The sequence below is a fragment of the Dermacentor variabilis genome, chromosome 7 (assembly GCF_050947875.1).
Source record: "Dermacentor variabilis isolate Ectoservices chromosome 7, ASM5094787v1, whole genome shotgun sequence".
Taxonomy (NCBI): domain Eukaryota; kingdom Metazoa; phylum Arthropoda; class Arachnida; order Ixodida; family Ixodidae; genus Dermacentor; species Dermacentor variabilis.
The window spans coordinates 26,290,524-26,313,247 of record NC_134574.1 but is presented as its reverse complement, the minus strand read 5'-3'; the positions used below and the strand labels follow the sequence as shown (position 1 = coordinate 26,313,247).

Here is a 22,724-nt window from a genome sequence, read left to right as displayed (position 1 = left end):
GTGGCGAACTAGGAACATTGACAAATGTGGTCGGTATAAACCCAATTTTTTATCAGCTTTTTGTTCAATGTGTGCCAATCGTTTCATCTATTATAATCGTGTATGTAATAAAGTGTTCGCAATCTAGTCCTATTGCCGCATTCAGAATACCTATGTTCTCTCCGTTTAACAGAATACAGCTCAAAAATTCATTTCTTCTTGCAAGATGCAGTGAATATCCAGTCTGAAGTACATTTGTGACGGAAGTGCAGGATGCCGTGAGCAGAATTCGCTGTATCTGCACCTGTAGTGTCTACAATTGCTGCCCTCCTCAGCGGCTGGATAATACCAGGTCTGGAATTCAGGAGAAAATATTTTCTCACATTGCAACATCATAACATTTTATTGTGTGAAGACGAAAACAGCGTCAGTAACTGAAGCGCTTATTCGCTTGGTGCTTCGCTCGCCTTTAATAGGACACACTTTTGCTCCGGAGGATGCTGTGATTATTTCCCGTGTTCAGAAGCTGCCAAACACATACAGATCGCTGGAGTTGAGAGAATTCTATCGGATGGCGAGAGGTGGCCATGATGGCGCAGGAACTAGTGCCAGCTGGCTAGCGCATGGGTCAGCCTGTAAAACTCACTGCTGAATGTGCTTAAGGAATAAGCTGCGCAATAAAGCTGTCGTCAGCTCCTGTGCATGCGAGAGGAGGTACAGTAGACTCGCAACCAGATCGCGGTGAGCTGTTTGACTCGCGGGAAAAGAACTGCGTGGTAGGAGCAAGATTTTGCTAAAGGCGACGCATTTATTTCACAAAGACGCCAAGAGATGTGTTTGCTGGGGGAGTTTTTCCATAACGATATTAGATTTCAATAATAATAATAATAATAATAATAATACTTTACTGATGAGTTCAGTATAATATAATGCAACAATCGGGCCTCCCAAAGCCACAGTGGACTTGAATGGCAGTGCCTGGCAGACAGCCACAGAGCCATAAGTAACACGTTATTACTATGTAGACAACAGTGGGGAAAAAAACAACAAAAAGAACACATGACAGGCTTCCGATCACGCATTAATGTGTCTAAGAGCCTTTCTGAGACCACATTTCGTCTTCGCGTCTTGTATGCTTTGGGGAAGTAAATTAAGGATTGTGGGGCCATAACAGTTACGGAGTCTTCGACCGTATCGCGTCTTACAGCGGGGTTTAACATAAGGATTCTTTGGTCTCAGGCAACAAACAGACATATAAGGAATATTATACTGGATTTAAAAATAAGTTTCTTGCAGCAAAGAATTGCAATCAAGTAAAGGCAAAGTTTTGAAAACATCAGATTTGGGGGAGACATCATATGCAACATGCTTCAGAATACCATGAAGGATGGAATTGACCCGGTTTATCAAAAATTGAGCGCCATGACCATATGTAGATATCCCATATGCGATTACACTGCAGCATAAGGCATGTACTACAAGCTTTCGTACAGATAATGGCATGTAAAATTTAATATTATGCAAAGCACAAGACACTGCGCGAAGTTTTTGACAAATACGTGAGAAAGGAGAATTCTAAAATAGACCACTATAAAAAACGCCCGGGTATTTAATTGAACGAGCGTATTGCACAGGGTCACACGAGCAGGGATTGCAATGTGATGTGTGCAGACATAACAGGGACGATAGGGTAACTTAGTTGACAGGGTTGTGAAAGCAGATTAGTTGAATTTTGGAAGCCCCTATTGCTATCGATTACCTTATTCCGAAAGTAATCCATCCCTTTTGTTGTTGCCATTTGTAAAGAAGAGATGGAGTCAGTGTAACTTCTAGCGTATGAAACAAGGACAGTGTCATCAGCATACTGATATAATTTGACGTTCACAATATTAGATAAATCGTCGAAATATAAATTAAATAATAATGGACTTAAACCTTGGGGGACACCAACTTCAATTTCGGTCAGGTTGCAACGAAACTTTCCAATAGACACTGGTTAGTGCCGGTGAGATAAGAAGTTTTTCAGGAGCGACAAAAACGCACCCCGAAAGCCTAGCAAAGAAAGTTTGGTTAGTAGTATACTATGACAGACGCTGTCAAACACTTTGCGGATGTCGAGAAACAGTGCAGAAGCAATCTGATTGTGTTCAAACACAGTTTAGTGTATCGAAAAAATCTTCAAGCAGCAACTGCGTGCCCCGATTCGGCACAAAGCCATACTGGCTAGGAGATAACACGCCAAGCTTGTTTAAAAATCTGCTCATTATCTGGAGCAGATGTTTTTCCAATATCTGCCTAACACATGACCTTGACGACAGTTTGAGCGCACGTGAGAGAAACGGAAAGCGTCTTCGGTGATATATTCGGTTATGTGGTGGATTTTATAAGTTTCCGCGACCAATTCACTAACCTGGTAGCAGTGCGTTACGAGAGATAGGAGCTTTGTGAAGCAGATATACAGTGGCGTTTTTTTTTTCAGCTCCTCGGCAATGTGACGTAGAACATATTTGGAACAATTAAAGACTACGTACTAACACGCTAGCAACGGTGAATGACGTCCTCGTTTACGCATGTGAAAGCTTCTCTCGGTTAAAACCGGAGGTTTTAACTCTGATTAACCTCCCTGGCTTTCTCTCATTTGCATCTCGCTTTTTCTCTCGGTTGCCGAGAGTGAGCAAACATTCGTCACGAAGCTTTCTTATCGCTTGGAAGCCTGCAGTCTTGCGTGAAGATTGTCTTAAAGCCCTGCCAGGGTTGAGTCTGTTTCATCATTGACGTATGGAAAGTTAGCCGTACCCATGAGATAGATAATTGCGTAGTTCTGTCTTGCGGCATGATCCCATCGACAAGGCATGATTTTCTGGAGGTAATAATATTATTACTAATGCACAAAAAGGGACACGTTAAAGAATTGAAATACTATAGTCCTATAAGCTTATTCCCAGTATTATATAAAATAGTCACCAAAGTAATCTCGAATAGAATATGGGGCAATATTGGACTTTTTTCAACCAAGGGAGCAGGCTCGCGTCAAGAAGGGATACTCTGCAATGGATCACATCTGTCATTAATCAGGCAATCGAGAAATTCACAGAGTACAATAAACCTCTCTATATGGCTTTCATAGATTACGAAAAGGCATTTGATTCAGTACAGATACCAGCAGTAATAGAGGCATTACGTTTTGAAGGAGTACAGACCGCACATAAATACCTTGGAAAATATCTACAGAGATTCCACAGCCATCTTAATTCTGCACAAGAAAAGCACGAAGGTACCCATAAAGAAAGTGGTCAGACAAGGAGACACAATCTCTCCAATGCTATTCGCTGCGTGCTTGGACAAGTATTCAAGCTACTAAACTGGGGAGGCTTAGGAGTAAGGATCGACGACGAATATCACAGAAACCTTCGGTTTGCCGATGACATTGTTCAATTCAGCCACACTACAGACAAGTAGCAACGAATGATAGAGGACCTTAGCAAAGAAAGTGTAAGAGTGGGGTTGAAGATTAATATGCAGAAGACAAGGACAATGATGAACAGCCGGCCAACAGAACAAGAATTCAGAATCGCCAGTCAGCCTCTAGAGTCGGTGAAGGAGTACGTTTACCTAGGTAAATTAATCATAGGAAACCCTGATTATGACAAGGAAATTCATGGAAGAATAAAAATGGGTTAGATCGCATACAGCAGACATTGTCAGCTCCTGACCGGAGGGTTGCCATTATCATTGAAAAGGAAGGTGTACAAGTAGTGCATTTTACCGGTGCTGACATAAGGGACAGAGACTTAGAGACTGACAAAGAAGCTTGAGAACAACTTAAGGACCGAGCAAAGAGCGACGGAACGAAGAATGCTATTCATAGCGTTAAGAGACAGAAAGAGAGCGGTTTGGATCCGAGGGCAAACTGGATATTCTAATTGACATAAAGGGGAAAAAGGGAGCTGGGAAGGTCATGTAATGCGCAGGTTAGACAACCGTTGGTACATTAGGGTTACAAAATTTATATCAAGAGAAGGGAAACGCAGTCGAGGAGTGCAGAAGACTAGGCGGAGCGATGAAATTAGGATATTCGCGGGTGCTTGTTGGAATCGGTTGGCACAAGACAGGGCTAATTGGAGATCGCAGGGAGAGGCCTTCGTCCTGCAGTGGACATAAAGTAGGCTGCTGCTGCTGATGATGATGAATATGAATAATGAAAATGTGATGGGAATACGACTAGGCAAAACAAAAGAGAAAATGTATTTAGGTAATATTCTTACGGCGCAACCACGAGTGCCGCCAGTCAGAAGACAATTTTACGTGTGTAGGTGGAATCTTTCTCTACACCCATCCTTTTTTATGCATCGTTGTCTCTCTTGTAAATGTTGTATATACATCGTTATATGTGACTTCTGCAATGCAACAAATTGGTGAGAGGTGCGGGGTACCCACGAGAACAACGGAACTCCACAGTGATCGTCACCTCAGACTGGACAACATTACGGACGAAACAGGAGGACCCGACATGGCGCGGCCCACATCAACGCCTACCAACCTGACTGTTGTGCTGGCTAAGCTGCCGACCCACGAACGTTCCGCTGTACCGACCATCTCCCCTCGGAAGACTGTATCGCCACGTATGAGCCTATAACTTCTCGCAACAAATGGGATCCGACGAATATGTTGGGTAACTTGGTCTACTACCTACAAGGCACGGCGAAGGTATGGTATGACAACCACGAGGAAGAGCTTAACGACTGGGAAACGTGCAAACAGAAGCTGAGGAATTGTTCGGCAGTCCACCTGGGAGGAAGAGCACCGCTAAGAAAACTAGCTACCTGCGCCCAGACGTCCACAACATCATACGTTTCTTACATCAAGTACGTGCTGGCTCTGTGCCGTAAGGCCAACAGCGATACGGCTGAGCCAGACACGGACGGGCATGTACTGAAGGAGGTCGCTGACGGTACTTTCAACCTGCTAATGTGCCGTAATTGTGGAACAGCACAGGACATCAGAAAAATCTGTCGGCGCTTTGAGAAGGCTCAATTTTTCCCAGAAGCATGTCTTTCAGCGACATCTCGCCTGTGAACGATTGTGAGATAGCGGCTCTTGACTCCGAAATTACGTCGGTCTCTACAAGAACCTTCTTTCCGCCGACTGTCACAGACGAACTTAGCAAGATGATTGCAACTGATCTTCCTCCTCCACAGACTCCTGACCTCTGTCGTCTCTTGGAAACTTACCGCCACATTTCTCACCTTGACGGCCGCCTTGTAGCCCAAAGATCGGTGGTCACCCATGAGATTTACACCTGAGACATCGGTCCGATACGCCGCCGGCCGTAACGTGTTTCACATGCTGAACCACAAGTAATACAACGAGAAGGCCATAAGATGTTGACTAAAGCCATTATCGAGCCATCATACAGTCCGTGGGCCTCCCCTGTTTTCCTTGTCAAGAAGACGGACTGCAGTTGGCGCTTTTTTGCGGATTACTGACACCTCAACTAAATCACACGCAAGGATGCCTGCTCCTTGCCCCGTATTAATGACGCCTTGGACTGCTTGCACGGAGCCAAGCATTTTCATTAGCAGACCTCCGATCTGGCCATGGGAAAATCCCGGTATCTAGAAACTGTAAAAGCGCACAACGAGGAGGACAAGAAGAGTGAACAGGACGAGTCGCTTACTCACAATTGAAAACTTTTTATCGAAAGGAAACAAAAATATGCGCGCAAAAACGCATTCGAAGAGCTGCGCATGCGCTCAAAGGATCACGGGTTAAGTCATGCAAAGGCAACGTTAAAAATAAAGAAAATCTAACTCTCAAGAAACCTGAATCCTTTATCATATAGTAAAACGACGGTTTCCCATAACGCAGGTCTCGAATCCGGCAACTTTTATGCCTTCAGGTAGAACGCGTGAGTTTATTAACCAGTTGTCTTCACCCAAAAAGATCGCATACTCATGGCGCCTGCGGCAGAAGGAATGCTCCACATCCGGCGCCAAGGTTTGTGTGTGGTGGCGCTGGCTAGCACTCCTATGGTTCTAGTAGGAAACACAAATACCCACGGAAGTGAATAGGAAAAGGGCGCCGGCGGTAGTTCAATTGGTTGAGCATCGCACGCTTAATGCGAAGACGTGAGATCGTTCCCCACCTGCCGCAAGTTGTTTTTTCATGCACTTTCATTTACATTAATTTATGATTTCGTTAATTCATTTAGTAAGTACAAGTAATTTTCCCAATGTTGTCCTTGGTGCCAATGTTTGGCGGCTTCTTATGACATGCTTAATAAAAATTGGGCCCTCGGTGAACCCACTTTCTTCTCGTTTCTCAGGTAGCAAGACCGACGGGAGGCTGACGCAGTTATCTGCTTTTTTCTTCATGTGGTAGGCCTCGGCCATTTCGCGGGTTAGCTGGTTATTGCTCTTGAAGATAATGTGACCATATAATAAAACAATACATACAGACAGAAGACGATATGATGGAACAGCAACCACACGAGCGCTTCTTCGATCCTCGTCTTCATCCCTTTGCTGGCGCCATCTCCAATTTACGGAAAGGGCTTGTAACATATGAGTCCCGGTGGTGGGATTGCCTTTTCGGTGCTCAGGGAAGGGAAGGGTTCTCGTCGGAGAAGGCTTCAAACAGGCGACGTGCTCTTTATCACTAGGGGGTGCGGAAAATGACGAGCTACCGTCCCCCGGGGTGATCTCGTATGTAACTTCACCAATCTGGCGGAGAACCGTATAAGGGTCAGAGTTACGAGACAGAAGCTTTGAAGACAGGCCCACATAGTGGCACGGCGTCTAATGAAGGTCAAAAGAGCCTGGATTGAAGTGATCGGGCCTGTGGTGCATTGAAGTGATCGGGCCGGTGGTGATAGCGGGCCTTTTGGGATATCTGCGAAATAGGGAGACGATCGCGTTCAATCTGGCGAACTGCTTGATCCTGAGCAGCAGCATCGCGGACGTAGTCTGTAGGAACGTAGGTATATATTGGCATGACAGGCTCAAAAGAATGGCACCCGCCGTGGTTGCTCAGTGGCTATGGTGTTGGGCTGCGGAGCACGAAGTCGCGGGATCGAATCGCGGCCATGGCGGCCGCATTTCGGTTAAGGCGATATGCGAAAACACCCACGTACGTAGATTTAGGTTCACGTTAAAGAAACCCCAGGTGGTCAAAATTTCCGGAATCCTCCACTACGGTGTGCCTCATAATCAGAAAGTGGTTCTGGCACGTAAAACTCCATACTTCTTTCAAAGGGGTGGCGACGGAACAACCGATAGAAAGGAGAATAGCCGGCGCTCTCGTGGTGGGAGGAGTTGTACGGAAATGTCACAAAAGGTAAAGTGCTGTCCCGATCACAATGATCTGCAGAAACGTACATAGAGAGCATCATGGTTAGCGTGGGAATAAAACGTTCCGTAAGTCTATTTGTTTGTTAATTGTAGGCAGTGGTTAGCTTTTGGCGTGTAAACACGAACGAAGGACGTCCTCAACCACTGTTGAAAGAAATGAACGACAGCGATCAGTAAGCAGCTGCGGTGGCGCGCCATGGTAGAGAATGACCTTGCGCAGCAGAAAGTGCGTCCCGTCAGGGGCACAGCCTGTCGGCAGAGCCCGGATGATAGCATACTGTGTGGTGTATGCAGTCAGCGGCCACGACAAACCATTTGGTCCTCGTAAAAGAAGTCGGGAATAGTCCAACCAAATCTAGGCCCACGTGTTAGAACGGAACAGTTGGAGTGCGATCAGAGTTGGTTGTTTGGCGCGTTCGTTTGGTTACCGGCGCGCGCCATTGGTCTACTTCGCGCCGACGTGGTCAGCCGCGGGGCGCGGCCACGTTTTTGGTGACGTCAAAATGACAGCACGCTCCTGTCAATCATCTTGCAACCGAGCACGTCATCTGCTAGGCGCTAAACCCAACGGGAGTTGGGAAGTTTAGAGCGATCATACGCTCGTTACGTGACCGGCTTCGCATGGCGCGTCTGGTGGATTGGATTGGATGAAACCGGCGGCTGCGGCTGTGGAATGATACGTTTGGATCCAATCCATAGTTTATTTTGAGAAATGGCGCTTGCGTTGGGAACTTTGGTTGTTGCGCTGGCGTTGCTCGACAAGGAAGAAGAGCGAGTGGAGCTGGGAAACGCGTTTGAAGGAATGGCAGAACACGAATTCCGGCGTCGCTTTCGTTTCTCAAAGCACATAGTCCGTTGGTTGTAAAGCGAAATCAACCCCATCATCGGGTGCCAGCGAGCCACTGGAATTTGTTGCTGCCTCGTGAAAAGTGCGCCACTGTTCTCGTCGTTTCTTTTTCCATTTTCTTTCTCGCTGTGCGCGACACCACCTAGGGACGACGCAGAGAAACTAATAGTTATAAATTGAAGTAGTCACACCTACTACTATTAGAAAATGTGTTTAGGCTTGAGAAGAAAAAATTTCATTTTTAGGTAAATATTTCATTCTTGGAAGACGAGAAACATTTCGTTTTGTTGTATATACTGTCTCCAAGCACGAGGGAAGTAAACTTCCGGGGAGTTCACCGCTTCACGATTGGCTACTCTCTCCACCCCGTTCTCGCAAATTTCGCATACTGGAACTTTGTGACGTTGCAGCAGCCGAACAGAACACGTATCGAACAAAGAGCTCCGATCGCGTCCGTGGTATCTCGATAGGCTGAAGTGGACCGGTGAGCAGCAAGGACGGGCGCTCGCGGCGCTGGAAGGACTCACGTGCAGCGACATACAACCGTACAAAACGGTAAAGGTCTGGGCAGAAAAAACCGTCGCCACAACCGGTCGTATGAACGCGACACTCCGAGTAGTCCAGCGGTTGTGTCATCGTGTAGCCGTCGGAGAACAGTTGTACGGAGAGATGTACGAAGAACATGCACAGGGTCTGGGCCGTCCAAGTTAGTATTGCGTCGGTAGAGAATACCATGACGGAGTAAAAACAGGTGAAGAAAGGGGTCGGATTGTTAAGAGCGTAGTTGGTGGATCATGGAGCGCAAGTGTGCATGATTCAGCTGTGCCTATCGGATATTGCTAAAATCAGAGATGGCAAGGACACACGCGTCAGCATCACGGGAAGCGGAGTCGGGAGGATCCACGGGAAGATAGGAGAGGCAGTCGGCATCTTGGTGCATTCGGTCGGACTTGCAATTGACATCAAAGGTCACTCCTGAAGCTTTAATGTCCAGCGACCAGGTCGTCCAGTGAGCTCCTTAAGAGAGCACAACTAGCATATTGCATGGTGGTCTGTGATGACCGAAAATGATCGGCCTAACAAGTATGGTCGAAATTTTGCGACCGCTCAAACTAAAGCGATGCATGACAATTCAGTGATCGCAAACGCGCTCTTAAGGGGAGAGGAGTCGACTGGCATAGGTGATTATGTGGTCTTGTCCTTGTTGCCTCTCGGCAAGGACAGCGCCGATGCCGTGTCTGCTGGCGTCGGTGCGAACTTCAATGGCAACGGACGGGTTAAAATGGGCCAAGATGGGTGGGGTGATAAGTAATCTTGTGAGTATGCGAAAAGCATCTGCTTGTTCCGGACCCCAGGAAAATGATGTCCTTCTTCAGGTGTTGCGTTAAGGGACTAGGCGCTGTCTGCTCAATTCTTGACGAAGCGTTCAAAACAAGTACGTAGGCTGACAAAGCTCCGGGCATCTTTGGCTGAACGGGGTACCGGAAAATTTTTCACGCCACGAATTTTGTTGGGATGAGGCTGGGTGCCACGAGCATTGACGACGGCCGACACTACATTTTGATGAGTTTAGCTGTAGGCATACTTGCTGGAAAACATCGAGCATTGCCGATAGGCTTGTAAGGTGGTTCTCAAATGTCGGAGAAAGAACGATGACGTCATATATGTAGAAATGCGTGTGGTCCATTTGTTGCCGTTAAATAGAGGGTTCATCATCTTTTCAAACATTGCTCGGGCATTACACAATCCAAATGGCATCACTTTAAATTAAAAAAGTCCATCTGGTATAAGGAATGCTGTCTTTTCGCGCTTCAGGTCATCTACAGAAATCTGCCAGTATCCTAACCGTAGGTCGATGGATGAAAAATAGGTAGACCCATGAAGACAATCGAGAGCGGCATCCATTCTCGGCATCGATTCTCGGCAGAGTGTAGGCGGGCTTTCGCGTGACTGTGGTCAAGTGACGGTAGTCTACGCAGAAGTGCCAGCTGCTTCTTTACTAGCACGACCGATGACGCCCAGGCACTGCAGGTAGGTTGAATGACGTCTTTCGCAAGCATTGTTTTGATCTCGCGTTGAATTACTTGGCGTTCAGCATGGGACACATGATGAGGACATCGTCTGAGGGGGCTGGCATCTCCAGCATGGATGCGGTCATAGACCACAGATGTCTGGCCCAAAAGGCGGTCATCGAAGTTAAAGATGTTGCGATAAGACATCAACATGTGCCTGATATCGGCAGCCTGTGCTGGAAGGGGGTCAGGCGCAATCATCTTGTTAATACCACAATCGGCTGTGCTGCTTGAGGTGGAGAATGCAGCGGAGAATCAATGATCGCTAGCAAATAATGCAGAAACCCCACACTCATCCATAGCAGAGACGTTGGCCAGAGTCATGCCATTTGGGACACGTTGCGTGCATCAGCTGAAGTTTAAGTTTGGAAGGGATGCGCGGTTGTTAGAAACGGTGGGAATGGTTGGGGAACGGACACATTTCTGGCCAATATAACGTCAACGATGGGAGTATGGGCGTAATCGCCATCGGGAATAGAAGGTAGACACATTAGGTATTCCCACAAGACACGTACGTAACAGATTGAGGTGTCAGACGGATGCAATCCACGGATCACAAACGCGGTTGACGTGTGGTCGGAGCGTCATAGGTGAAGATAAAGCAATCGGATTCCGCAATGAATAATAAGGGAGTGGGCAGATAGAAAGTCCATGCCTAGGGTGAGTTGATGGGAGCAGGGCTCGAGCACAGCAAGTAATGCAGTCGTACAGCAGCCGGCAATACTTACTCGTGCGGAGCACATACTAAAAAGGGGAAGCGTTCCCCGTCGGCGACTATAATGAGCGGTAACGTGAGTGGTGGAGGACTTTCTTAAGTCGACGGCGAAGCTCAGAATGCATTACTTATATATGTGCCCCCGTATCAACGAGAGCAGCGACAAGTGAACCGTCCACCTTAATTTCAATTAAGTTGCGTCTAGGCGGCAATGTGGAAGAGAATTTAGCGGATGAGTCGTCAATGCAGCTTCACCTCCGGGAGCTGCATCGTCTAGTTTTCCGGAGGCAGGCGTCCAATCAGCAATAAAAAGCGGCGGAATTGTGGGGCGCAAGATGATGCGCGACGAGACAACGGTGGACAGTACTGGTGACCATGCAAAGATGGAGAACGACGGATCAACACGGTCGAAGTGTCATTACCGTTGGCCTGATGGGACTCGCGGTAAAGCTGGAAGCGGCGAAGATTGGTCGGAGAGTGATGGTTAGGCGCAGAGGGCTCATGGGGCCAACACCACAGGTTATTGCAATAGCGGGTAACGTAACCAATCCGACGGCAATTAAAGCAACTGGGCCGGTCGTCAGCAATCCTCCACTCGGCCCGATTGCAGGGACTAGCCTCTGGCCTTGGGCATAAGTACCTGGGAAACGATCAGTTTGGTGGCAGGGAGTGACGGCGTACACAGAGTCCCTGCCAGCGTTGGAAAGCGCCTGGCGAACGAATGCTTGAACAAGTGGAATCATAGTACTGCTGAACTCACAGGCACGGGCGCATGGGGAAGCAGGAGACATATCCTCAAATTCACGCCTTGTGATCTTCGTCACGTGTTCCGCGGTGTGCAGTAGCTGGGACGCAAGTGCGTCTTCGCACGACGATGTTGCCGTGTGGGGAAGTGGGGTGAACTGATGGGCAATACGTCTACATTTCGCGTTTTGAAAACCCCTGCGCTCATCAATAATAGCATGCACTTTGTTAGAGTCCTTGCAGATTAGTAGATAGAACGCATCATCTGCTATCCCTTTTAGGACGTGTTCCACTTTCTCAAACTCGGCCATACCATCATCCGCTTTGCGGCAAAGGGCCAGCACATCCTGTACGTAAGACAGGTAAGATTACGTCGACGTTCGGGCCCGTGATGCTAGCTCCTTCTTCGCCGTAATCTTTCGACCAAGAGACTTGTCAAACAAAGCACGCATCTTTTGCTTGCACGTATCCCAGCTTCCGATTTCCTCTTCATGATTCTTTCCTTTAACGATAAAATAGGGTCTTGACCAGCGTGACCTTTTCATCCCTTTGGTTGTTCTTACTTGCACGTTCGTAGATCGCCTACCTCTCTTCAATATCGACACCATCAGTTCCACAAAACGTGCCTGGGTCTCATGGCTGGGCAACCACAACCGTCGACGTTGCCATTGCTGCGACGAGAACTGCCTCTTCTGTCATTCTGGGGAGAACTAAATTTCGGCCGCTGCAGAGCTCCGTTGTAGCGAGTAGGTATCCCGCAGCTCCACCAAAAATGTGACCGGGATAAGATAAGACAAAACAAAGGGGAAATGTTCTTAGGTAATATGTGCAGAGAGAAGCCGAAATGGTGGAACAACCACACGAGCGCTTCTTCGATCCTCGTCTTCATAACCTTGCTGGGGCATTCCCCAATGTACTAGAATGGCTTGTAACACTACTATTAGCATTATTACCTACCAAGTGCTGTATTGATATAAACTGTTTCCTCGAACTACGGCTACATGTAGTTAAGTGAGGGTCAATGAATTATTGTCAATTTACGGCTCGGAGCACTTGCTGATACGGGCACATCCCATTTTTAACAGGAACAATGCCACCTCGAGCTCTTATGCATATCATGTACGAATGTTTTCTTATGTACGAGCTCCTTGTTTGCGGAGATGTTGAGTCAAATCCTAGCCCTGATATCGACAGCAAGTTAAGTGACATCGCGGCAGGCCAGAATGCAATAATTCAAGCTATTGCAGAACTGAAATTCCAGTTGACGGCATCACAGGCTGCTTTAGTTGCAGTCAGTGCCAGGGTAGTGGAACTTGATAAACTTCTGCAAGAAGTCAAATAAGTCTACAGACCAAATTAACGACATTGATAGTGCTATTGATTCACTTCGCGGTTCTGTCACTCAGCAGTCCGAGAATTTGGTCGACCTTGAAGACCGCAGCCGTCGTTCCAACTTGGTTGTTTACGGCGTACCTGAGGCGCCCGATGAAACAGCAGATCAACTAAAAAATAAAATTGTAAATGATATATTCGAACAGAAGCTTGGGGTGAAATGTTCGTCCGTTGGTAGAATTCATAGGCTTGGTCACAGTCATAACAAAAATCGACCGACTATTTTGTACGTGCAGGAGTACAATGAAAAGCAGTGCATTCTAAAAATGCTAAGGAACTGAAAGGCACACGTATCTTCATCGAGAATGATTATTCCCGTCGCACTCTGCGCAGGCGCCGGCTTTTGTATGAGAATGCAAGGGAAGATACGGCAAATGGAAAAAAAGTCTATCTTGTCAATGATAAACTACGGATTGACAACGACACGTTTGTGTGGGACGAGTACAAAAGCACAAGTGTAAGGCTCCCTGCTAGACGCGTCAACGCGGATAGCAATTGACAACCACGTGTTTCTCGGCCACAGCATTTGCGCCTCTTAAACGTAAACATACAAAGAATAGTTAACAAAAGTGCAGAACTAGAAACTATACTCCTTTGTCAGGAGCCTCATATAGTAGTATTAACCGAAACATGGCTCCATGAAGAAATTAAAGACGACGACTTGGTTCCTGGATCCTACAATATATACAGAAGGGACCGAACTTCCCGTGGCGGTGGTGTGGCCGTTATTGTGAGCAAAAGCACGTCTGTATAGTTACTAGAACAAATTGATAATCATGAAAGTTTGTCCCTACAGACCAATTTGAACGGGTTCTTGTTTAACCTTGTAGCAGTGTACCGTCCGCCGTGTGCCACGTCGGATTTCTTAACCAAACTTCATGAACATATTGTTAAATATTGCAGAAATACCCTTATAGTGGCTGGCGATTTTAACCTTCCCAGCATAAATTGGAAGAAACTTTCGTCACCTACTCTAGCAGACCAAATTATTTTCGACACATTGTTAGCTTGCGATCTCGACGAAGCAGTTCACGTTCCAACACGGGTGCAGGGATCTGCTTCCTCTATTCTTGATCTGGTTTTTCACAGCAGATCTCTTCGAGACATTGAAATAACTGTTGAGGAAGGCATATCAGATCATCGGCTTGTGTGCTTCACATGTCGAGCAGATAGTTCAAACAATAACGCGCTTAAAGATTGCAAATACGTCAAAAACTATACTAAAGCAAATGACGAGTCCGTTATCGATTACCTTGAACTAGCACTGGAAGACTTCTCTGGCGATGATGCTGACTGCCTATGGCTAAAGCTGAAATCCATTTGCTACTTCTGTATTGATAACTTCATTCCTAGTAAAATGAAGAAGGTGCACCAAAAAAATCCTTGGATCAATCGAGATATAATCCACCTCGTTAGAAAAGTAAAAAGATTCCGAATGCAAAAAAAAATTTGGCCCAGTATTCGACGAGCTAAAACAAACGCTCACTAAAAAAATTAGAGCAGGTAGGCAGTTTTATTGCTCCCACACGCTGACCCGATTTCTTAAAACAATAACATTTGAACTATAAGAAGAGGCAAGCTCTTGACCACCTAAATATTGATGGTCAGATAATTCAAGATAAGCAACACCAGGTATCCAAATTTAATCATTACTTCCATTCTAACTTCTCTGAGTCTAATCAGTGCTCTCCGGTCGTTGCTGAAGATGTGGAAAACGTAAATTGTGATTTTATAACATACGAGGGTATATTTTCTATGCTCTTACACCTAAACGCAAAAAATACATGCGGTCCTGACGGCATTTCTAATGCTTTTCTTCGTCGCTATGCTGAGTGGCTTTCACATTTTCTTCTCGTAATTTTCCGCTCGTCCATATCTTGTGGCATCGTTCCATCAGACTGGCGGGTTGCTCGTGTTGTGCCTGTATTTAAGGAAGGCGACCCTACATTACTATCAAACTACCGCCCTATATCACTGACGTTTACATCTTGCAAGCTTTTAGAGCATATTATCTCAAATTACATGACGGAATTTCTTGAAAAACGTGGTATTCTGTCCCCGTGCCAACACGGCTTTCGTAAGGGGCTGTCTACCACTACTCAGCTTCTCTCTAGCTTCTACGCTGTTGCCTCCGTTCTTGATAAAGCCGGCCGGGTTGATGTGATATACCTCGATTTCAGCAAAGCCTTCCATAGGGTCTCTCATTTGGGTTTGATAACAAAACTAAGCACTTATAGGTTTCCACCTAACATTGTAAACTGTATCTCTGCATATTTGAGCATGCGCACACAATTCGTCAATATTGAGGGCCATTAATCTAGATGTCTCCCCGTAAATTCGGGAGTGCCGCAGGGAAGCGTGCTCGGACCGCTACTTTTCCTAGTATATATTAATGACATAACAGCATGCATAGACGATAGTGTGAGTATTAAATTGTTCGCGGACGACTGTTTACTTTACAAAGAGATTAAAGATGCCAATGATCAAGTGATCCTGAAGAAAAGTCTGACTGCGATTTCTGACTGGTGCGACACCTGGTAAATGAAACTTAATGAAGAAAAAACGGTTTTTATACGCATTACCAACAAAAAACACCCTCTAACATATCAATGCACTATTAATCAATCCGCGGTCTCTGAAACAGACTCCTTTAAATATTTGGGTGTAACCATCAACAATCGTCTAACCTGGTCGCATCACATTGATAATTTTTGTGCGTCTGCTCGATGTAAACTTGGCCTACTGAGACACAAGCTGAAACATTCTCCTCCATCCGTGAAACAATTGGCATTCAACACACTCGTAATGTCGCGATTAGAATATGCTTGCGTCGTCTGGGACCCATTCACGAAAAAAAAAATTAAGAAACCGGAAAACATAAACAGGCTTGCCGTCCGCTACATATATAATTGTTATGGACGTTATGACTCCCCCTCTCAATTCAATAATGAAAATAATATTGCCACCCCAGAATCCCGAAGAAAGGTAGCACGCCTAACATGGCTTTTCCGCCTTTGGAAAAGGGAACTACAACTTGGTCATTCACCCTGTCTCCAGCCGCTACCAGCTAGAGCTACCAGAAATTATCACCCCGACAAGAAAACCCCTATTTTCGCGCGTACAAATTGCTTTAAATATTCCTTCTTTCCTAGAACAATAAATGATTGGAACTCTCTGCCAACCGATGTATTCCTGTCCAATAACATATTACATGCCATTGAAAAACTGCATTTCAAGTAAACGTGTGACCGCATGAGAACTTCCATGCGTGTTAGCTTGAAAAAAAAAAACATCCTGTGTAAACTGTGTAAACTGGTACTGTAAATATTTCTCTCCTTTCAATTCAATCCCTTGCATTGTATGATTCTATACAGTGTTTTTATGTATTTATATCATCCTTCAATGTACCCCATATGCTTCAATGTATTTCATATTTCATATGCACTTCTTTTCTTTGAACGTATTTAATTACATTACTGTATAAACCTATTCCCTCCTGTCTGGGTCACAAGTTGGCCTGCAGTATTCTGTAAATAATAAAAAATAAAAAAGGGCGAGCTTTAGTAGAGATGTGTACGTGACACCTAGCTATGGCGAGAAGTGATTTAAAGATGTATGTAAGAGTTTCAACTTAGTGCTGCGAAAAGCGAGGTACTACAACTGATCGCCATTTAACGTTTTCATGTCTTCTTAGAGCAACTGTGAGAAATTCAGTGCATAATATTTTAAGCTACAATACACTGTTATACGTGCTGAAACTTTCAGTAAGCAGATCAAGTGCTTTTAAAGTAAACACATGAATAATTTCAATTATGGCAAAAAAATATGGGACGTAGCTGTGCCGCACGACAGCGAATAATAGAGGTGTAGCTGTGTGCAAAGGTCCTATTCGGCTGCGGCTAGTATTAGTAACTGTTCTTTAGATCTCTGCATATATTATCCTACTGTGTTTTGACTTAGAACGCGCAAGAGGTCCCTGCTGTGATCTGGAAACGATTATTACACATGTAGCTTTCAGTTTTAAGATGGCGCTATCCGTATTGGCTGCCTAAGAGAATTTCTTGCTGGTTAAGTTGGTATCTATTCATTATGACTATTTAAAGGCGCCAAATAACAGGCAGCACCCAAGAAAAGACAAGAGAAAGCGTCTCCCTTTGGCTTCTTTTGTGTGCTGTGTGTTATTTGGCGTCTTTAACTGGTTATAATGAGTATTAGCAGCCATTTCACCACAGCAACAGTACATCCGTAAGCACTGGCACGGACACGAGCACGTATACATTTTCGCAAAGATACTCTTATCAAAAGCTGTTTTCTATCCACGCTGTAAGTTTCGTGTCGTTGCCAGTAGATTTGTCCACCCTACACCACAATTATTTGGTTCGTCTTCGTAGTTTAACTTATCGCTTTAGGACCTGCATTACACGCGTTGTTCTTCGCTGCACCCTTCCATTGTCTCTGTCCGCCAGCAACTGTTCTTTCGAGCGGAGAGCGTTTTGTTTTGATGCGTTCTGTATTCCGCACCAATTTTAGAAACACTGTTACTGGGCAACATGTTGACCTCATTCATTGGGAAAGCCTTATAAGGGAAACGTTGTTGAAGTCCGACTCGAGCTTCTTCATGCAGTAGGCGTCCTGCCCCTTCTTTTTATGAAAAGGCGCCATCAATTCGTTTATGATTTTAATATTACAACCTTTTTGGTGAGCTTGCTTTTACTGACCCGACTCGCGCCGCAGGGCTACCTCGACATATTCCGTCAGTTGTACTTATAAGCGCGTTGGATACTGTCATTGTTCTCTCGCTATTATTCGCCTTGCTCGCTTTCGCTCACGATGATATATTTAATGCAAATAGGGCTCTTTCGGCAATAAAATATATAACAAAATTAATATAGCAGCTCTTCCTACTTAGAAAGTTTGAATACGTACATTTCTCACAAAAGTCAACAGCGATTTGTTGAAAGCAGCACTATAGCAACTTCAAAAAGCAAAAGTCATAAGTGCGCGAATTGCCTAGGATAATTCATTTTCCAAAGACAAATATAGCACATCTGGCACAGAACAAGACACATTGCAGAGACGGTAAAAAAAGGAAGGTTATTCGTCTAAAGAATACGTCGTAATCACCGACATCCAACATGTCTTTTTCTTACTACTCTAACTTTAGTATTTTATTTCAATGTAATTTGCTGCTTTTAGCATTTATTTGTTCATGGCGACATGCACCTATTTGTGAGTGGCTTTATTGTGGTCTGTTTCAGCAGAACAATTTATTTACAGAAAATAGTTTAAAGGATAAAGACAACAATTACCGCTCGTAAAGCAACACGATATGCAAGCGAATGTACGGATTGTCTGGAAAGGATACTCTCCCCCCCCCCCAAACACTGTGCTCATCACGTTATTCAGGAGTGAAATTGAGAAAGGTTTCGGTCCGTGAGACAACAGCCAGAGGACTTCGCGAATCTAAACGTCCAACATCATTATTGGCTGCTATTTTTTCTTGTTACGAACAAGTCTAGCGTACAATGGGGCCTTTTCTGGGTACCGGCCCATAATTTGTGAAGAAATAAATTGCACGTCTACCGCACGCTTTGGAATGTATGTCAAGCGATGTTGTAGTGAACATGTATAAAACTGTTGTTCTGCAACTAGATTTGCAGCATAGGGATTAGGAGCCTGCTCGGCCATCAGCAAGGTTTGCATTCCACCTCCAAGCCCGTTACACACTAGCGCCGATTTCACTGTCTGCATGATTTTCTCCACTTTTCATGTGGCCATTTCCAAGATCAGCACAGTTTACTGCTGCACTATTACCCTGACCGGCGCACCTTACTCAGCGCGTGCGTGTCGGAGTCTGGCGCGATTGCTCGGACAGACTGAGGACAGACTGAGGAGAAGGAAAAGAAGAAATAAGAAGCATCACTTTATTGAATTCATTATGCGCTTAAAAACGTATGTTTTCTGTAGTGATGATATTTACAGATAGTCGTTCGTTTTACTGTGTAATTATTCAAGTAGTGCAGACGTCGCTACACATAGGCCAACTCCTTATATTAGTGTCACCCTGTGCGTGAGCTATTCTACAAGACAGCAACAGCAGAAGCAGCTATGATCAGCGAAGTCTGAAAGAATTAACCGAGAACGCCTCCCTTTAAAACAGCCCACACATAACCTTAAAGAAAGCAATGAGCAGAAGCAAATATTTACGGTGGAATTTTGCGATGACCAGATTCAGTGCTGACCATTTCAGTGTACGCGAACAACTGTTAATGCCGCAGCCCAAGGCAGACCTGTCCAGCTGTGTCCTCTCTAGAGCACTGTGTGCAAAGCAAAAAAGCTCTGGGCATAATGTAGCTATGACGACGATAGAATAAGTTATGACCTCTAAGGAAAGAAGGGAAAGCCACGGCCATCGCACCTGAGAAGTTTGCCTTTGTAAATAACACTACCGCTGATTTATCTATCTTTGTTTTACAAGAATAAAGACATTGTATAAGTAACGTCACCAGGGTCTGTATTTACAAAAGGCTCGTATGCAAGAATTCTTCGTGATCGGAAATTCCAGCCTATCCTGATGCTAAACATACTACTAGCAAAGGACGGCAGCCCATGGCCACAAGCGCTTACGAACGAAAAGCGTGTCGAGTACGGCACCCGATAAAAATACTACATATATGCTCAATTGTGACCACAGCCACACAAATATACACAGACGAGGTGAACACTGACAATACCGCCTCAATATTGTGAGAAAAACAATTTTCAATAAAATGCGTACCTTGCAAGCTAAAATGTGGCAAGGATAAAGCACCTCATTGACGTGTTGTTCCAGACGACTCGCTTTCATCATATACCCTTACTATGGACAGCAATCCGAGTGGAAGAGGTCAGTTATGAAACCATTTGTGCGGCGTTAGGGTGCTGCGCACATGTTTTGCCCGAGTTGCACATTACGATAAGCGAAAATAAATCAAACCAAACAGTACGTCATCATGCCATCATAGCGGTAAATTTACCAACGTGTAAGCATCCATATATATCTAATTCTCTGAAAGATATCCGCGAGAAGAATAGTGTAAAACAGGATGAGTTGCAAAGACTGGCCACAACATCGGCTGATTTCGAGAAAGAAAATTTTGCAGTTTTGACCGAAAGGCGAAGCATTGATTGCGATATCACATTATTAGGCATCTAGGCAGGATAGTTGCCTCATTGGTCATACAAGATTTTAAACATTCGCTTACTAACTAAATAACCAAGCATGGTGTCTCGCATGCAGAGACAAACATAAAACATTTCATTCGATAACCGCGAACGCTCACTGTCAAGACGCTGCCATGAGGAAGTGCAGCAGCATAAGGGAGCCAAATTGACCATCTTGCTGCTTTTCGCTTCAACTCGAACTAAAAGATGAAAACACAATGCACAAAGACTATCAGCCCTCGGGGCCTTAGCCTTTATGATCATGGCAGGTTGCTTTCAAGGTAGCGCGTATGGGGAAGCGCTCAACCATGCCGTTCGGAGGTAAGGCCAGAGTACAACCCCTCCCCCTCATAATAATATTTTTTTTTCATTGGGGCTAGGGTTCCCCCTATCCACTGCCTTGATCGGTATGAAACACCGACTGCTTCCTCTCGCCTCCCTCCCTCGAGGGTATGAGGTCAAGCACTATCTCTCTCGACTCAGCCTCTCAAGCTTTCACTAGCACCCGCTGCATACGGCGCGCGGCCACGATGTTATCGCACTGGAGTTTTTAGAGAACATCATGGCTACAGAGACAACTGCGGCAGCAATGCTCCTGGAGTATCTATGCAATTGCTATCGTAATGAAAGAAGCACTGGCTCACGTGCTGCCCCTTCTTGTTCGCGTCAGAGTGGAAGAGACTATCTTAAGTTGCAAACAATGCCAATGCACATCTTTATGTAGCAGCAGACGCGCTGTTAGCAAACACAAAGAGAAACGAAGACTTTTACATGAAGCTCATTGTATATTTATGGAGGCTGACAATTATCTAAGCACTGCTTCTAACGCTCTGTGTAAAATAGAGAACGACTAGCTATGCCAATGGTTTTGTGCTACAACCCGCCATGGTTGCTCAGTGCCTACGAAGTTGGGCTCTTGAGCCCAAGGTCGCAGGATCGGATCCCGGCCAAGGCGGCCGTATTTTGATGGGGGCAAAATGATCGGGGCGAACCCCTGTGTGCGTAGATTTAGGAGCACCATAAAGAACCCCAGGTGGTTGAAATTTACGGAGTCCTCCACTATGGTGTGCTTCATAATCAGAAAGTTGTTTTGGCACGTAAATAGATCTCCATAGCTTAATCTTTTTGTGTTATATGCGAGTGACAAGTGCTTAGTCTCATTCAAGAGAGTTCTTTATCTACTTCCACATCAGCACAACTACAAAATATGCCTACACTCGTCGCAATCAATGTTTTCATTCTCCTATCTTATTGGCCCTGGCATCTGCCTACTGATATTGCAATGACTATCCCAATTTTCGTTTTTTAAAGCAGACCTCTTAGGTACCCGTGCCGACAATGAGCGTCGGCGTGCCACGTCGGCGTAGCCGAGCGTACGCGGAGCTCTGTTAGGGATGAAATAAGGCGATAGCGAAGAGACCACGAGGAGGAAAGCGGTAGAGGAGGCTACAGGGAAAGTGTGAGGCGGACAGTGGAGGAGGAGAGTGTGGCGAAAGGCTAAGGCGAAAAGCAGGAGACTGCGATAGCAAACATAGCCCGAGGAGGAAAGCGGAGGAAGTCACCTTGAAGAACTACAAGATGGCGCTCCCATCCGCGCATCAGCGGCAGCTGCAGCGCCGGCTATCCAAGGGAAAGGAAGAAAAACAACCAGAAAGTTTCGCCGTCGCGCACAGCGTTCGTCGCAGACGTTTCCTGGTAAAGATTACGTTTACATAAGCTGCCGTAGCCAGGAAGCGGCAACTGTGTGGTCGGTCTATATTTGGCGCCCCGCGTCAAGGCTCGGCATTCCTTGCGGGGATCGGTGCGATCCCTCAATATATCGCGAAATGAAAAGAGGTATAGAGCTGCGCTTAAATTTCGCATTAGCCAGTATCGTATTCTTCGGTTAATTCTGTTTCGCGTCCGGTAAATCCTATGGCGAAGAAAAGTAACAGGACGTGCATCCACCGTGTCGTATTAGGCATAGCGAGGAAGAGAAACACATGACACGTGGCCCCCACTCCTGATATGCCTATGTCTCTGTATCATGATTCGTGGCATAAAACGGCGTATGGGATTACCTACTTACACCCCCACCCCCACCATTCCTCCGGTCAAGTCTGTAACCCAACTGCATGTAAATTGATGCCGGTGCGGACAGCACGCATCTATGGGTGTATAAATATACGGCAGAACCCATCTCACGATGGCTGTGGGCAGTATTGCGCTTAGCATTGAATCAGTATAGCTACATAACATATCGTCATTGTCGAAATGTATGAAATAATTTGACAGAACCCATCTCACAATGGTTGCCTACGGTATTGCGTTTAGCATTGAATCAATACAGCGACACAACGTATTTTCATCGTCAAAACGAGTTGCGTATAAAGCGTGTGCAGCAGCGGTACATAGTCAGTGGCCCAAGTCGGCCAGAGGCTCAC

General features: G+C 45.6%; 1 protein-coding gene across 1 annotated transcript in view; it reads right to left on the bottom strand.

The window, feature by feature from the left end:
- Positions 1-22,724, bottom strand: part of LOC142587376 (epoxide hydrolase 4-like) — a 200,615-nt gene that overhangs the window by 170,138 nt on the left and 7,753 nt on the right. The gene's annotated exons all lie outside the window — the stretch shown is intronic.